Raw genomic sequence first — 12,369 nt, 5'->3', positions numbered from 1 at the left:
AAACAGGAAGATGCTCTTTGCATTGGGTCTTCTGGGCTTGAAGCAATGTCATTAATCAGACTCTCATAAGAGTTATTTCAGATTTCTCAAAACATCAGCTTCCCTGGCTTTGTTCCTCACATAAGTTCTAAACCCTTTTTCTTCCTACCTTGTATTCAGCAAGTAATGATTAGGAACTGTTGAAATCTTTACATTATCTTAGTAATGTGCCAATTAAAGAAGGTGTTTTATCCCGATTACAAAGATTTGTCTGAGGTGGCCACCACTTTGTTAAGGCTGTTTTGTGGACATCTTCATAATTAATGGAAAAATCATTAGGAATTCAGTCTTTATTAACCCCTATAGCTGCAGGGGCCCATTTCATCTTAATTGCATTCATTTGGCACTGGCAGTATTATACAGCATAATCACTAATAAATGATCTTTTAATTTGTACCAATCAGCGGAGCTTGCTTTCATGCCAATATTCCTGTTTCTTTGATGTTGACCTGTCTTGATTTTTGATCATTTGGGTTTAAGATGATTTACTGAAAAATCAATATCAATACCAGAACTGCTTGCATTCATACGTCTGTGGTTAGGTTCTATTTGAGTGTATGTTGATTGAAATAAGTAGTGCTTGATTACCCATTCAGATGAGGGGGGAAAAGAGCATAATGAAGTTGGGAAATCTGGTACTGTATTCTTATTCAAAGGAAAATAATTAGAAACTGTAGGGAAACTGAAGATTCGGGAGAGCAGTAGAGGTAACACTTCAGATGCCACTAATTAAGCAACTTTGTCTGCCATCTCCTAAAGGCCTTCACCAATAGCGTAATATGCTATTACCCATTAGCAAGGCCAATGGGGGCTTTGGTTACACTTGTTAATGGGAAACCCCGAGACAGTTTCTCTCATTATCCCCCTGTCAGCACTGTCTCTGCAGTGTAAAGTGGTCGTCATTGTTCTGTGGGTCAGCTAACCAGGAACCAAGCTACTGTAAAGAAACATTCTGCAGCTAATTGAAAATGACTGAAAAAATCCCCTTATCATCCAGTCACCTCTCTTTATTTGTGGAACAATGGAACATATATGGACTACGTGGGGAAAAACGAAAGTTCAGGCTATGACATTGAATTTTTCCTGACTAATACAACTACAAAGAAGCCTTTGAAGATAATTCCAGGGGAAAAATCCACTCACTTTTTTAAAAGATAATGACAGTCAGACAGAAGTTAGTGTAGAATATTGCATTTGCTGTTCTGAAGAATACTTTATGTTTATATGATTCCCTTCACTAGAGGAACTCAAAGCTTTTCCCATGGAACTGCTGAAATCCTCATTAGCCTAATGAGCGAATGGCACAAAACTGGAAAAACCACAAGGAACCTGAAGCTTCATCACATATTCTAAGCTGGGCTGTTTGCCTGGACTCTTAAATACAATTTAGTGTAAGGTATATCACTTTAAGTAACTCAAAACCTGGAAATACAAATTTGTAGGAAAAAAGCCACCTCAGGTCTTTTATACATGAAGGAAAGAGGAAAGAAGAAGGAATGGAATAATTCCTATGTTTAGAGTATTCTTGGCTTTGCAAATGATTCAATTCACGGGTATTTTCCTTAAGTTGTAGGTTTCCAGAGTACGTTTAAAATATGACTCAAACGAATAGTCAAAGTGATAGACAAAATGTGATGATCACATGTCTCAAACAAGAAATGCTTAATTCGGATATCTTAATTTGGGAATGGAAGTTGTCTATTCCATCATCTCCAGGAAGATGCAGCAATGCTCCGTGTAACAGCAGGCCCGAACAACTGAGCTCTTATCATTCATTCAACACTACCTTCAACCAGCATTTACTGGCAATTGCTCTGTTTCAGGCAAGGTTACCAGGCACTGGAGATACAAAATGAATTAGATATGACACTTCAGCTTAATGAATCCCCAATCTAAGAGAGGAAATAATGACAAAAATTCATAATTATATTACAGTGTAGTAACTGAAACAAACTACATACAGCAAACTATAGGTAGCAAAACCATACACAGAGGCAAGATAATTAAGACAACCTGGGGGGGTAGGAAAAGTTTCTATGAAGAAGTGACATATCAGATGAGGTTTTTTTTTTTTTTGCGCCACCAGGGAAGCTCATCAGATGAGTTTTGAACGATGCACAAAGGCGGTGAGAGCAGTTTTCTTTGAGCATATTTCACAGGCTTGATGAGCAAAGAAGAGAAGCAGTAAATGACATGTCATAAGCAGAGTAGCACAAACAAGCCATTCAATAAGGCAGGGAATAGAGGAAAAGGAGGTTGGAGAGGTAGACAGACACAAGTTTCCTGTCTCCTCTGAATTTATCCTATAAGATATGAGAAACAGAGGAGTCAGCTTTGAATGTAAATAGATCACTCTGGCCAAATGGAGGGCAGATGTTCTGAGGAAAGGACCAGAGATAAGACTATTATTAGTCAGCCTCCTGTTTCAGTAATCCAGACAAGAGATGAAAGGAGCTTGAATTAAACGGTAAATGCAGGAGACATCAGTTTACAATGTGAAACCGTTCAAGATAAGTGTGATTAAGATCCTTGGGGAGGGTATCGAAGTAAAAAGAGGATTGTGCTAAGGATGGAACTGGGGCAACAAAGTCTTACAGGTAAGGAAAGGAAAGGAATTCACAGAGGAGTCAGAGAAGGACAATTGGAGATAGAAGAAAAACCATGGGTGTGAGGTACCATAAATTCCAGGAAGATTAAAGACTTTCAACATAGAACAAATAACCAATCAGGTAAAAAAATGAAGGGAAAGCTACACTCAAGTAAAGTCTTTAGAATATTTATTGCATTTAGTTTCAGGGTGTATTAGTAACTTAATGAGAATAATTTTATAGGAGTTGAGAGTGTAAGACCTAAAGTTATGGCAGCAAAGAGATGGGAATGGTGGGTGTGGGTGGACAAGTCTTCAGAGAAATTTATGAAAAACAGAAGAGCAAGCTCAGCCAGTAGCTAGTTATCAATCAAGGGAACACTTTCCAGGATGAGAGACTTGAACGTGTTTTCAGGCTGAGGAAAAGGCTCTGGCAATCCAATACAGAAGGGCTGAAGATTAAGCTAAGAGTAGGAATAAAAAGAAACTGAGGTACTTGGGAAAGAGCAGTTCAGAGGATAACATAAGTACCCAGCCATAATGGGTGGAAAAAGAAATAGGCCAGAGTGGATAAAATAGATAGATTAAGAAGGTTTCTGTACGATCAAATTGCTGGTGAAAGTAACAAAGAGAAAGATCTGAAAGGATGGGAATTATCATTAGGGAGCCAGATCCTTTCCAGACCTTTGAAAATGGTCTGCTAAGTTCCTGGTAATGCAAGGTTAGTTTGTAGACTTCAAAGGAATTTCGATTAACTAGGAAAGTCCAAATTTCTTGACTTCACCCAGGCTTACTGAGATCCCCTGAGATCTAAACCTCTAGAAGTTTCTAGACTGAATGGACCCCTCACATTTGGGGCATCAAAGGTAACTAAGGACCAATTACTCTAGATCATCACATTCTACACTGTTTTCTAACTTCCTGAGATGTCAATAAACAGTTGTAATCCCACCTCCTCAAGAAAAAAAAAAAGTGTGGAAAAGTTTTAGAAACACCGGGTTCAACACAATTAGCAGGCATTTATTTTTTACTGAAAAACTTCCCAGGGCCTTTAATAAACTCGTGAGCATTGTGGTTCTCCAAGAGGAGAGTATAGTCTGTAGTTTCCAAGATTTATTTGATGAGAAAACATTTCGATCCACAGAATTAATTTAACTGGTTGCAGAGCTAGTGGGAAACAATGCACAGGGCTTTCATTGAAAGATAACATCTTTGATTTTAAATGCTGGATTCTTTCAATTTAGCTTTCAAGTTAAATTCGAGTTAGTGAAGTAGAGCAAGTTAGTTAAGATAACTATAGTCATGTTTCTTAATTTTACCAGCATATTGATTTCATTAAATGTTCATCACATATGAGCTGTGATGGTTGCTGAGAGGTAGCAAGGACATTGAGTCGCTCCTGGGTGCCAGGTTCTGGACTAGGAGGAAGGGAAAGTGGAAAGAGCATGGTCTGTACACTCAGAGAGTGCTTACCAACTTCTCCTCTCAGGATACATGCCTTCTGACTCCTGCTCACGTCAGGAGTTTTACCGTAATATTCCTTCTTGAGAAATCTTTTTTTCTGCACATTTATTCTTCCCGGCATGGATGAGACTTCCATGTGTTCTGCACCTGTTTTCTTTTAATTGACATTTATGTTCTTCTGGTCGTGAAAATAGCAGTGCATGTTGCTATTATCTGTGCCATTTAAAATATTAAATACTTTAACTCTCCTCAGGTGATTTTTTTTTCTAGACCTCACACTTTCAGGTTCCAGTCGGTCCCCAGACTTCCTGTCTTCAGCCTTGCCACGTTTTCAAGCTCAGCAATATCTCCTGCAATTTCTTTAGTTTGACACGGTCTCTGAAGAGCACCATCGACTCATGGTCTCGCAGTTTTTTACGTGTGCTCTAATTATCTAGGTATGCTTGTCTTTGAAATCACTTTCTAAAGTTCTGCAGAGAAGTCCTGCATTTTTGAGAGTGTAAGTCTCTCTAAAATGTATTTCAAAGTTCTGATTTTCTTAGTAACAAAATCAAGACTTTGCTATTTTTAAGTTATGACTTTAAATGTTCCTTTTAAGAGCTTGATTAAAAGTTATGCTGTTAATGGAGATTCATCATTTTCTTCAACTTAATAAGGTCTCATCTGAGGTTACATTAAAAATATGGCACTACCTCACTAAGAAAGTTCTTGAAAATTGTTTTTTTCTGTCACTAAAATATACATTGCCATCACTGTTACTGAAAAGTTTTTTAGTGCACCAAAGGACCACACTTTGCTAGAAATTTCAACAAAACCTGATTCTACCCATTCAGCATTTTACTGTTATCTCTTTTGATATTTAGAATAAAATGTGAATTAAAAATCAGGGAAACTGCCCACCCACACACTCCCTCAAATCTGTAAAACCATTACAAAACTGTAAACTTCAGCCATTTGCCTTATTAGAACACTTCCAAACAATGAGGAATTATTTAAAACAAACAGACAAACAAAAAACAGCAACAAGACAAAAACAAAACCTAGTGTTAGAGGATACTCAGGCAAAATGAAGCATGGTTATCAATTAGGCATTCAGGTGAGATTTTTGCATATATGTTTACACGTTTGGATATCTGATACTTTTTGATACGGCATTTAAAAAAGCAGAATAGAAATGTGTTGAGTTTTTCATTCGTTTTATTTATAATAGCTTTATTTTGTCATATATCATTCAACAATACTATAAGCCCACAAAATACAATCAAAGCTATCTGGTTTACCGAAAGCATCTGGACAGCAAGGTAAGACACTCTTCACCCAAGTTTCCCCATGCAAAGCAGACAAGTTGTCACCTTGCCTCATCTTCTTGGAGAGAGCTGCTCACTTAATTGCTTATTTGCCCCCTGCCTGACCAGTGGAAGAATAACCTTTCTAGGGCATTCCTCCGCAATTCTGTGATGTGATCTTTCTTTGGTGACCTGGGCCACGCCATTCCAATATGAGAAGAAGCAGCAAATTGCAGTCAGACACTTATTGGAATGAAACTCTCATTTTAAGAAGAAATTCAGATCTATTTAGCTTGACCTTGGAACTTGAATTAAATCTTTAGACACTCAACTTTCTCCAGGGAAGTGTGAGGTTTATATGAATTTGAGTGTATTAAAGCTAGTCTGGCTCTGATCTATGTACCAAGTTGGTTAATTTTTCATTTAAAGGACAAAGGGTTTCACTGGAACTAATTTAACTGACTTAATTTGTGATATTCACATACCAGTTTATATTCTAAACCAGGAGAGGTTTTTTAAAACCATTAACATGTCATTAAAAAAACATAATACGTTCGCTGATTGATGTTTTGAAGGCAGCCACGGTTGCCTATGGCTGGGGACTTCTGACACGGTTCATTTTTTGCCTTTGCTGCTAACCAATTGTGTGACCCGATATGAGGTGCTTCACCTTTCTCTCATTCACTCTCTGACTAATAAACTGGGGTTATAATAATTCCCTCTTCTATCTTTCTCAAAGGGGTATACTGAGAATTAACAAGTTAATAGTCATAAAACACATCAAAATGATCAGTTAAAAGGCAATATATTAGGACTTTCATGTTATGGAAACATATTTGAAATTCATCTTTTTTTTTACCAGAAAAGATTACTGCTCTGAGATTTATCACATAAATAAATATAAGAATAAATTGGCTTGTTTTGTACGTAACCTGCTAATGTATATGGATTTGTAAGAACCCTGAATTAACAAAAACAAAAAATCAAGTGCACATTTGAAGATTATATTCACAATATTTCTTCTTAAATAATCTTTTCCATATCTTTTTACTGTTTGAAACATCTCTTGATTAACCCTACCTACTTCATTCCATCTCTCTTGGACTTTGTTGCTCAAAATTCAATATTTACATTTGTTTTATTCTATATGAGCTTCGTAAGAGTTTTAAGGTTATTTCCAATAATTGTTCTTTCCTCTGTCAAGCTATATAGTCTCTATGTCAGAGCCTGGGTACCTGTTTCCTTTACTTTCCCTCAGTTCCTCTATGACTGGACCACAGTAAGAAAGAAATGATGTTTGCTAATTACACACAAACAGGGCTGGAGTTTGAACTTGATGAGTGGTTCCTTCCTCATCTTATTTTTTACCTATCTTTATTAAAAAACATGGATTACCCCATGATACAAAACAAATAGGCACTTGTCTTGCAGATACTTTAAAGTTCACAAATGTGATTTTGTTACACTTAAATGACATAAATTTTTACACAATTTTTTTGTAATTGTATTGTTGATAAAACACCAAAAAAATGATAATTACATTACCAGTTGAAAATTATAGTGATATTTACCAGGATAAATCTTGCTGCCTTAAAAACAATGAAACATGTGGGTATTGGAAAGAAAGGAGCTTACGAGAGGAGGAAAGCGTGGCACAGGGTAGAGAGTGATAGAAGCACAATGATATTTTAATTTTCAAGGGATAAATTCAGCACCATCTATTCATATATAAAGGAAATGATTAGTATTTTAAGTACCTATAATATAAGCTCTCAAACATTCTTTTCAAAAGGAAGGAAAAGTAGAAAACAAAACTAATTAATGCACAAATGTGAATGAAGGGGACATGGTATAGCACCTAGTACGACATTGTTATTTTTTGTTTTGTCTTTATTTTTTAAAGTTATTGCCTTATTATAAAGATCTAAATAGAACAGAGAAAATATTTCTATGATTAAATAATAAGAGAAATGCCTGATGTTATTTATTTTGTCACTAAAAACCTTGGAGAATTTTCCAAGAGTTAGTTATCCAATTAAACAAAAGGAAAGAAGCTCTCAGACTTCTCTATCCAATTGATACTGCGAGTCTATCTTCTCTTAACATGGAGGAAACAGTCCCCAGGTCTGTAGCTCTCAGCATGAGCTTGCTGTACAGAGTTTAAAATACACTTTGGTGCCAAAAGCATCACGAATAACAGCACTGATAAGATGGAGATAAAATGTATCTGAGTATTATGCCAAAATAGAGAGACAAGGGTCATTCTCCAATTCTTGTTGATTTAAATTTTTGGAAATTCATTTACTTCATAAAGTTTGGAAATATATTTGCACAAAATTAGGCAAAGCATTCTCTTACTTTTTTCTGTATTTGTGGTTATAACAAAAGTCTTATTTCTAACGTATGTTTTCTCCATGTTTCAATCACTCCTAATTTTTTCTTTGACTAGTTATTGATTGATCAATTTTTTTTCTTTTTTCAGAGGGGAAACTTTTTGACCTATTTTACAATTTCAATCAGTTTATCTTTTGCTTTTATCTCAATTAATTATTTTCTTTTTTTAGTTATCTTTTTCTAATTGCTAAATATTAATGTTCTAAATTTTCTTTTGAGCGTAGCTTCAGCCGTGTCTTACAGGTTCTGCTGTAAAGTACATTCGTACAATTTATTTTCTGTATAGTGTCCAATCTAGTATGTAGTTTCTTTGTTTTTTATTTTTTTTACTTTTTCTGTATTTTTAAAGAGATTTCATATTTAAAAATTTCCAAGTTATAGGGATTTTTGCCTATGATTTTATTATTAATTTCTAGTTTTACTATATTGTAATCATAGAATGTAATCAATATTAGTTGTACTTTTTTAAAACTTGAAATATAGTTGATTTACAATGTTGTGTTAGTTTCAGGTGTACAGCACAGTGATTCAGTTTTTTATATATGTTTTATATATATATATGTTCTTTTTCAGATTCTTTTCCCTTATAGGTTATTACAAGATATTGAGTATAGTTCCCTGTGCTGTACAGTAGGTCCTTCTTGGGTTATCTATTTTATATATAGTAGTGTGTATATGTTAATCCCAACCTCCTAATTTATCCTTTTTTTATTGTGGTTTTCTCTATGTTCTGATTTTAAATAATATTCATATATAGTCAATGGGCACTTGAAAACTAAGTAATTTCAAGTACACAATTACCCCTATCGCTAATCTTAATTATATTTATTTTTTATCTACTTGTTTTGCTAGGGGCTGAGATGTGTTCCCATAGTTTATTATAATCCTGATGATCTTTCCCTTATACATTTTGATGCTCTGACCTTTGGCACATCTCTATTACAGTTGTGTTTTTATTGTGACTTATACCCTTATTGTTACAAAGTTGGTCTTTTATAATTCATTTTTCACATATTTAAACCATTTTAGAAGTTGAGATCCTGGCTTTCTCTCCCCTCTTCCTCTTCCTCTTCCTCTTCCTCTTCCTCCTCTTCTACTACCTTAGGTCTTTGTCATTTCTTTTATTTCCCAACTCTCTGAGATATTCTGTTAGTTTAGTGTCTTATATACCGCATAAAAATGAATTATGTTATGCCATCCAGCAAGACTCTATTTTTAAAAGGTAAATGCATTCTATTTCTATATTACTATAGCAGATTTTTGTCTTAAGTTTATTATTTTATGAAATGATTTTTGTTGTTATTGTTTTTAAACTCCCCTCCCCCCCAACTTTTTAAGTATATGCAAAGGTTTTATTCTTGGACTGATTTTAGCACCTAGAGGAGTGGAAATAAAAGAACTTGATCAATATCTTTTTTGTTGAATGAATAACAAAAATTAATAGAACCCTATTGACTGATTTAACTTCCTGCAAGTATATAACCGCACTCTAAGTAAACTTACATCTTTTCCCAGCAACCTTACATAAAGAAAATGAGTAGCCTTACATTTTCTTCCACCTCCCCTTACTGACAATCTTCGATATTTTGTTAGGTATATTATTTTTAAAGTATCAGTTTCCACTTAGCCCTATACCAATAATTTTACACCACAGATTCCTCATTCTCAAATGCCTTATTTTGATTAATGGCTAGGTATTTTCATTAAATAGTTATTTTCAAAAAGGTCTCTATATTCTTTATTTTTGGGTTCTTGAAGGTTTTGAACATCTTTCTGTTGCTTTTATGCATAGACCATAATTGGACTGGTCATAACCTTTTAGGGTCAACTTTTTTTTTTTTTTTTTTTTGCTGTATGAGGGCCTCTCACTGTTGTGGCCTCTCCCGTTGCGGAGCACAGGCTCCGGACACGCAGGCCCAGCGGCCATGGCTCACGGGCCCAGCCGCTCCGCGGCATGTGGGATCTTCCCGGACCGGGGCACGAACCCGTGTTCCCTGCATCGGCAGGCGGACTCTCAACCACTGCGCCACCAGGGAAGCCCTAGGGTCAACTTTTTAAGTTGTTTAAGTTGTTTTTTCAGTGTTCAATGAACATTCATTCATTGTCTTTGGAAATTTAATGTGCCTGTGAACACCTTTGGCCATAACTTTTAGAGATTATTTAATATTTCTGGTCCTTTTTCTCATAGGATGAAATTTTTTATCTTTGCAGTTAAATACAATTATTAGAATATATCTGAGTGTTGATTGTTTTAATAATGCACTTCCCCTCCCCCAAAAATCTCATGTGGCGTTCAGATATCCCATATTCTATTTTCTTTATTTTCTTTCTTTTTTTAAAAAAAGTTTTCTTCTATTACAACTTTGTTATTTCTGTTCCACTTGCTTTGTTATCTTCTTTAGGGACAGGAGTATGTATACATGGGATATTCTTTAACTTTCTCCAATATCTATAATGTTCATTTTAATTCTTTTCTTCTTTATGTTCTTTTACATTCTTATATAATTTTTTCAAGCCTGAACTTCATGACACTGTTCGCAGCAGAATTTATTCTGTCTTTATGCTTCATCTTATAGCTTTAATTTATGAAATGGTTTTATTGTTTGACTCAATTTCTGTTCTGATTTCTGTTAGCTTATGTGTTATATTCTTCTAGTGTGTTATCATTGTTTCTTTTTGCTTTTATATCTCATTTAAGACTTTTTAGTAATAATTTTCTCCTTAAATTATGAGAATAAAGACAAATATTTGTCTGAAATTTGTTATTTACTGGAGTTATTCTTTTGCCTTTTGTACTTTTTTTGCCTGCACGTGTTTTGTTGTGCGCTTTCTCTTCTTTTGATGATGTGTATACAAGGTAATCTGTGAGTTTCTTTTTGAGTGTTAGCCCTGTTTGAAAGGGGCTGTTCTATCCAGGCCTACTACGTACTGAAGAATAATGTGAGAGGAATAGGAAAAATGGAGTGAGTTGACCAACAGCTATGCAGACCTGCATGTGTGTGCATGTGTTAGTAATTTATAACTTATTTGTTTCCCCTCCAAGTACTTTCTTAAAACCCAGTTTTAAGAGAAAATAAAAATACCATATATTTATCATTCATCTTTATAAAATTTTTACCTGTATTATTTGTTAGTATGTCAACCAACATGTTTTGAACGCTTATCATGTACAAGATCCCATAGAATCTATTTCATGTTTAAGAGTATCGACAATTTTGTGAAAATGGAAAGTAACACTCAACAGAACCCATGAGAACTGAGTTCCAGATATAGATTTGCCTAAACTAAGATTTATTTTTAGTCTGAGAAAATTATTTAAATTCTTTATATTTCTGATTCTTGAGAAGTTTAGGTAAGATAATCACTAACTCTTTACAAATTGAAATCTCTTGATACTGGGAAACAGAGATATAGAAAGCCACTGAAGTCTTTGGAAAGATTTTATTCAACCTATGATGATTATCATATCAACAAAATAGATTAAAAAACCATGAAAATTTTATTTATACATTTAAACAATTCTAAACTCAGAAAATAGGTAGGTATGTTTTCCTCACTTACTGCTGGGCATGTTCATATGTCTTGGAAATGCCACATCATAGAGGGTATCAGTAGAGTAAGAAAGCTTTGCTAAAGTTTGGACTTATCTCTGTATTTTTCCCATAGAAATTTATCTTTTTGCGTTCTCAAATCAAAGAATTGAAGTAAGCCAAAAATAGAAATTTTTTATTACAACCAGAGATCTTTCTTTGCTAAATGAATATTGATATCAAAATTCAGAGAAAAGTTATATATTGCCAACAGTAAGTTTTGCTCTTGAAAAATAAACCATAACTTGGAGTTCTTTGCCTTAATCTGTAACTGTCTCTGTGTTACGTTTTGAAATGCCTCGTAGTGTCTTATGTGTCATTGAAAAAAATATAGATACTTTAAAACCCACAAAAAAGACAACCAATAAAAGACCTACATTTTACTTACACTGAAAGCTATCAGAGAAAGAAATTACAAAAGAAAAACCCATAATTTGATGGGAAAGAAGGAGAAGGAAAAGCAAAGAGATTCTGATAGGTCACTTTCTCATAACAAGCATTTTAGTCTACAGTAATCTTCCAGGACTGTCAGATTTGATTGAAAGATAATGCAAGATTTTTTCTTGCCACAATTTATAGCATGTATCCATTAGGAATAATTATGGTTGCATGATTTTGCTAGCTGTTATCTCTACAAGTGTTACTAATGGTTTTATCAATTACTCCCTGTCCAATAACGGCATGGTTGTAACCTAATTTAAAGACACTCTATCACCAGGCTGATTTGTGTAGTAGTAAATGACAGCATTTGAGACACCAGCCAAATGACTCACTTCAGTGACTTAGTTAGTCTCTAATAATTAACAATTAGTAGGTACCTAGAGAAAGCTCAAGAGACTGGAGCTCCCACGTTTCTCTTTCTTATCTAAATACAAGAAGTTAGAGAGACTTCAGTGATTCATATTAATAAAATTGAAGGCCTCTGTGGGTTTGAAGAACATGTGTATATAAGAGAGAGCTGTTAATAATTCCTATTTAAAATGAAAGGAACTGGGGGGATGCGTATTCA

Source organism: Physeter macrocephalus, chromosome 10, assembly GCF_002837175.3.
Source record: "Physeter macrocephalus isolate SW-GA chromosome 10, ASM283717v5, whole genome shotgun sequence".
In the NCBI taxonomy this organism is placed as follows: Eukaryota; Metazoa; Chordata; class Mammalia; order Artiodactyla; family Physeteridae; genus Physeter; species Physeter macrocephalus.
The sequence above is the reverse complement of the archived record's forward strand: the minus strand, read 5'-3'. Positions refer to the sequence as shown.